Source organism: Arachis stenosperma, chromosome 6 (assembly GCF_014773155.1).
Source record: "Arachis stenosperma cultivar V10309 chromosome 6, arast.V10309.gnm1.PFL2, whole genome shotgun sequence".
NCBI classification, from domain to species: domain Eukaryota; kingdom Viridiplantae; phylum Streptophyta; class Magnoliopsida; order Fabales; family Fabaceae; genus Arachis; species Arachis stenosperma.
The window spans coordinates 42,330,565-42,337,070 of NC_080382.1; the positions used below are offsets into that span (position 1 = coordinate 42,330,565).

The 6,506-nt window shown below is 38.4% G+C and overlaps 1 non-coding gene across 1 annotated transcript; it reads left to right on the top strand.

The window, feature by feature from the left end:
- The first annotated feature begins 4,919 nt into the window (after nt 1–4,919).
- Nucleotides 4,920–5,023, top strand: LOC130937174 (small nucleolar RNA R71). Its single transcript, XR_009068404.1, has one exon. It is a non-coding gene; the product is annotated as a small nucleolar RNA R71 (small nucleolar RNA).
- Nucleotides 5,024–6,506: the final 1,483 nt, after the last annotated feature.

Sequence of the window (6,506 nt, forward strand, 5' to 3'; positions counted from 1 at the left end):
ATACCACAGACAAGGTTAGACTTTCTGGATTCCCAGAATCCTACTCGGAATATCACAGACAAGGTTAGACTTTTTGGATCCCCATGAATGCTGCCATCTATCTAGCTTATACCACGAAGATTCTGTTGGGGAATCTAAGAGATATACGCCCGGCCTAAGGTAGAACGGAAGTGGTTGTCAGTCACGCGCGTTCATAGGTGAGACTGATGATGAGTGTCACGGATCATCACATTCATCAAGTTGAAGTGCAACGTATATCTTGGAATCAAGTTGAAGAGCTCTTAAGCACACTCTTTTTGCTTTGGATCACAACTTTAACTACTCAGTCTCAAGCTTTTCACTTGGACCTGCATGCCACAAGCACATGGTTAGGGACAGCTTAATTTAGCCGCTTAGGCCTGGATTTTATTTCCTTGGGCCCTCCTATCCATTGATGCTCAAAGCCTTGGATCCTTTTTACCCTTGCCTTTTGGTTTTAAGGGCTATTGGCTTTTTCTGCTTGCTTTTTCTTTTTCTTTCTATTTTTTCGCCATTTTTTTCTTTTTTTTTCGCAAGCTTATGTTCTTCACTGCTTTTTCTTGCTTCAAGAATCAATTTTATGATTTTTCAGATCATCAATAACATTTCTCTTTGTTCATCATTCTTTCAAGAGCCAACAGTTTTAACATTCATAAACAACAAAATCAAAATTTTGCACTGTTCAAGCATTCATTCAGAAAATAAAAGTATTGTCACCACATCAATATAATTAAACTAAATTCAAGGATAAATTCGAAATTCATGTACTTCTTGTTCTTTTGAATTAAAACATATTTCATTTAAGAGTGGTGAAGGATTAATGGATTCTATTCATAGCTTTAAGACATGGTTACTACATACTAATGATCATGGAGTAGAGACACAAAATATAGATAAACATAACATAGAAACCAAAAAACAGAAAGAAATAAGAACAAGGAATGAATCCACCTTAGTGGCGTCTTCTTCTTGAAGGACCAACAATGTCCTTAAGCTCTTCTATGTCCCTTCCTTGCCTTTGTTGCTCCTCCCTAATTGCTCTTTGATCTTCTCTTATTTCATGGAGAATGATGGAGTGCTCATGATGTTCCACCCTTAATTGTTCCACATTGTAGCTCAAATCTTCTAAGGAAGTGTTGAGTTGTTCCCAATAGTTGTTGGGAGGAAAGTGCATCCCTTGAGGCATTTTAGGGATTTCTTGATGATGAGCTTCCTCATGCATCTCTTGAGATCCGTTGGGGGTCTCTCTTGCTTGCTCCATCCACTTCTTGGTGATGGGCTTATCCTCTTCAATGGAGATATCTCCTTCTATGATAACTCCAGCTGAGTAACATAGATGGCAAATAAGGTGAGGAAAATCTAGCCTTGCCATGGTGAAGGGCTTTTCGGCTATTTTGTAGATTTCATTGGAGAAGATGACTTCATGAACTTCTACTTCCTCTCCAATCATGATGCTATGAATCATGATGGCCCGATCCACAGTAACTTCAGATCGGTTGCTAGTGGAAATGATGGAGCGTTGAATGAACTCCAATCATCCTCTAGCCACAGGCTTGAGGTCCAGTCTTCTTAGTTGAACTGGCTTGCCTTTGGAGTCTCTTTTCCAATAAGCTCTTTCCACACATATGTCCATTAGGACTTGGTCCAACCTTTGATTAAAGTTGACCCTTCTGGTGTAGGGGCATACATCTCCTTGCATCATGGGCAAGTGGAATGCCAACCTCACATTTTCCAGACTAAAATCTAAGTATTTTCCCCGAACCATTGTGAGATAATTCTTTGGGCTCGGGTTCATACTTTGATCATGGTTCTTAGTGATCCATGCATTGGCATAGAATTCTTGAACCATTAAGATTCTGACCTGTTGCATGGGGTTGGTTAGGACTTCCCAACCTCTTCTTCAGATCTCATGTCGGATCTCCGGATACTCATTTTTCTTGAGCTTGAAAGGGACCTCAGGGATCACCTTCTTCTTTGCCACAACATCATAGAAGTGGTCTTGATGGCTTTTGAAGATGAATCTTTCCATCTCCCATGACTCGGAGGTGGAAGCTTTTGTCTTCCCTTTTCCTTTTCTAGAGGATTCTCCGTCCTTAGGTGGCATTGATGGTACTGGAAAAAAAAACAAAAAGCTTATGCTTTGACCACACCAAACTTAAAATATTGCTCGCCCTCAAGCAAGAGAAGAAAGAAGAGAAGAAGAAGAAGAAAATATGGAGGAGAAGGGTGAATGTGTATTCGGCCAAGGGGGAGAAGAGAGGGTTGTGTTGTGTGAAAATGAAGTGGAATGGAGGGGTTTATATAGGAAAAGGGGAGAGGGTAGGTTCGGCCATTTTAGGGTGGGTTAGGGTGGGAAAGTGTTTTTTTTTTTTTTGAATTTTGAAGGTAGGTGGGGTTTATGGGGAAGAGTGGATGGATGTGAGTGGTGAAGAGGTGATGGGGAAGAGAGATTGAGGTGATTGGTGAAGGGTTTTGGGAAAGAGTGTTTATTGGGAGGAGAGATTCAGAGATTGAAGTTGTTGGGAAGTGTGACATGGGGAAGAGTGTTAGAGGATTAGGAGGTAAGGTGGGAATATGTTAAGTGGGGATCCCGTGGGGTCCACAGATCTTGAGGTGATCCTATGGGGTCCACAGATCCTTAGGTGATCCTATGGGGTCCACAGATCCGGAGGTGTCAAGGAATTACATCCCTGCACCAAATAGGCATGTAAAATCCCCTTGCATACCATTCTGGCGTTTAAACGCCGAGGTGATGCACGTTCTGGGCGTTCAACGCCCATGTGCAGCATGTTCTGGGCGTTCAACGCCCATGTTTCTGGCGTTGAACGCTAGTTCCATGCTTGTTACTGGCATTCAGCGCTAGCTTTTCTCAAGGCACATTCCTGGCGTTCAAACGCCAGAATGTTGCTTGTTTCTGGCGTTCAGCGCCAGATTCATGCTCTGTTCTGGCGTTGAACGCCAGGTAGATGCTCCTTACTGGCGTTGAACGCCAGTCTGTCCTTCCTCCAAGGTGTGATTTTTCTTCTGCTGTTTTTGATTCTGTTTTTAATTTTTATATTTTTTTCGTGACTCCATATGATCATGTACCTAATAAAACACAAAATAACAATAAAATAAAATAAAATAAAAATTAGATAAATAAAATTGGGTTGCCTCCCAACAAGCGCTTCTTTAATGTCAATAGCTTGACAGTGGGCTCTCATGGAGCCACAAGGTGATCAGGTCAATGTTGTATAGTCCTAACACCAAACTTAGAGTTTGGATATGGTGTCTTAACACCAAACTTAGAGTTTGGTTGTGGCCTCCCAACACCAAACTTAGAGTTTGACTGTGGGGGCTCTTCTTTACTCTGAACTGAGAGAAGCTCTTCATATTTACTCTCTTTTGTCACAAAGGGATGGCCATGTGCCTTAAACACAAGTTAGTCCCCATTCAATTGAAGGACTAATTCACCTCTATTAACGTCTATCACAGCTCCTGTTGTAGCTAGGAAAGGTCTTCCAAGGATGATGTATTCATCCTCTTCCTTCCTAGTGTCTAATATTATGAAATCAGCAGGGATGTAAAGGCCTTCAACATTTACTAACACGTCCTCTACTATTCCATAAGCTTGTATTAATGACTTGTCTGCCAATTGTAATGAGAACAAGGCAGGTTGTACCTCAATGATCCCCAGCTTCTCCATTACAGAGAGTGGCATTAGATTTATCCCTGACCCCAGATCACATAGAGCTTTTTCAAAGGTCATGGTGTCTATGGTACAAGGTATTAAGAACTTGCCAGGATCTTGTCTCTTTTGAGGTAAAATTTGCTGAATCCAGGTATCTAGTTCATTAATGAGCAAGGGAGGTTCACTTTCCCAAGTCTCATTACCAAACAACTTGGCATTCAGCTTCATGATAGCTCCTAAATATTGAGCAACTTGCTCTCCAGTCACATCTTCATCCTCCTCCTCAGAAGAATAGTCTTCAGAGCTCATTAATGGCAGAAGAAGATTTAATGAAATCTCTATGGTCTCTATATGAGCCTCAGATTCCTTTGGATCCTTAATAGGAAACTCCTTCTTGCTTGAGAGACGTCCCAGGAGGTCTTCCTCACTAGGATTTTCGTCCTTCTCCTCCCTTGTGCATTCGGCCATATTGATTACATCAATGGCCTTGCACTCTCCTTTTGGATTCTCTTCTGTATTGCTTGGGAGAATACTGGGAGGAGTTTCAATGACTTTCTTACTCAGCTGGCCCACTTGTGCCTCCAGATTTCTGATGGAGGATCTTGTTTCACTCATGAAACTGAAAGTGGCTTTTGACAGATCAGAGACTAGATTGGCTAAATTAGAAGTGCTTTGTTCAGAATTTTCTGTCTGTTGCTGAGAAGATGATGGAAAAGGCTTGCTATTGCTCAGCCTATTGCGTCCACCATTGTTAAAGCCTTGTTGAGGCTTTTATTGATCCTTCCATGAGAAATTTGGATGATTTCTTCATGATGAATTATAGGTGTTACCATAAGGTTCACCCATGTAATTAACCTCTGCCATTGCAGGGTTCTCAGGATCATAAGCTTCTTCAGAAGCTGCCTCTTTAGTATTGTTGGATGCATTTTGCCATCCATTCAGATTTTGAGAGATCATGTTGACTTGCTGAGTTAACACTTTGTTCTGAGCCAATGTGGCATTTATAGCATCAATTTCAAGAACTCCCTTCCTCTGAGGTGTCCCATTATTCACGGAATTTCTCTCAGAAGTGTACATGAATTGGTTATTTGCAACCATGTCAATGAGTTCTTGAGCTTCTGCAGGTGTTTTCTTTAGGTGAATGGATCCACCTGCCGAATGGTCCAATGACATTTTTGAAAACTCTGATAGACCATAATAGAATATATCTAATATGGTCCATTCTGAAAACATGTCAGATGGACACCTTTTGGTCAACTGCTTGTATCTTTCCCAAGCTTCATAGAGGGATTCACCATCTTTTTGTTTAAAGTTCTGAACATCCACTCTAAGCTTGCTCAGCTTTTGAGGAGGAAAGAATTTATCCAAGAAAGCCGTGACCAGCTTATCCCAAGAGTCCAGGCTATCCTTAGGTTGTGAATCCAACCATATTCTAGCTCTGTCTCTTACAGCAAAAGGGAAAAGCATGAGTCTGTAGACTTCAGGATCAACTCTATTCGTCTTAACAGTCTCACAAATCTGCAAGAATTCAGTTAAAAACTGGTAAGGATCTTCAGATGGAAGTCCATAAAACTTGCAGTTCTGTTACATTAAAGCAACTAGTTGAGGTTTCAGCTCAAAATTATTGGCTCCAATGGAAGGAATGGAGATGCTTCTTCCATCAAATTTGGACGTTGGTTTGGTAAAGTCACCAAGCATCCTTCTTGCATTATCATTATTGGGTTCGGCTGCCATCTCCTTCTCTTGTTTGAAAATTTCTGAAAGGTTACTTCTGGATTGTTGTAATTTAGCTTCTCTTAGTTTCCTCTTCAAAGTCCTTTCAGGTTCAGGATCAGCTTCAACAAGAGTGCTTTTGTCCTTATTCCTGCTCATATGAAAGAGAAGAAAACAAGAAAAGAAAGAGGAATCCTCTATGTCACAGTATAGAGATTCCTTTATGTTAGTAGAAAAAGAAAGGGGAGAAGAGTAAAGAAGAGTGGGTTCGGATATTTAGATGAAGAGAGGTGAAGAGAAGTGTTAGTAAATAAATAATTAAATAGAATAAGAGAGAAGAGATAGAAAATTCGAAAATAATTTTAAAAAGGGGTTAGTAATTTTTGAAAATTAGAGATAAGATAAGATTAAAATTTAAAACAAAAAAAAAAGAATTTTTGAAAAAGAGATGAGATATTTTTGAAAATTAGAGAGGAAAAAGTAGTTAGGTGGTTTTGAAAAAGATAAGAAACAAAAAAGTTAATTAGTTAGTTGAAAAAGATATTAAAATCAATTTTGAAAAGATAAGAAGATAAGAAGTTAGATAAGATATTTTGAAATCAAATTTTTGAAAAAGATAAAATTTTGAAAAGAAAGATATGATAAAAAGATAAGATAAGAAAATAAGATAGAAAAGGTGTGTTTTGAAAAAGATTTAATTTTTAAATTTAAAATTACTTACTTCACTAACAAGAAACTACAAGATAAGATTCTAGAACTTAAAGATTGAACCTTTCTTAACAAGAAAGTAACAAACTTCAAATTTTTGAACCAATCACATTAATTGTTAGCATATTTTCGAAAAATATGATATAAAAGATAAGAAAAAGATTTTGAAAAATAATTTTTTTAAAATTTTCAAAAATAAGAAAAAATGAAAAAGATATGATTTTTTGAAAAAGATTTTGAAAATATAAGATTTTTAAAATTGAAAAATTGACTTGACTTGTAAGAAACAACTAATTTTGAAAATTTTTGACTAAGTCAACTTCAAATTTTCGAAATTTTGAGAGAAAAAAGGAGAAGATATTTTTTTTGAATATTTTAATTATGAGAGAGAGAAACA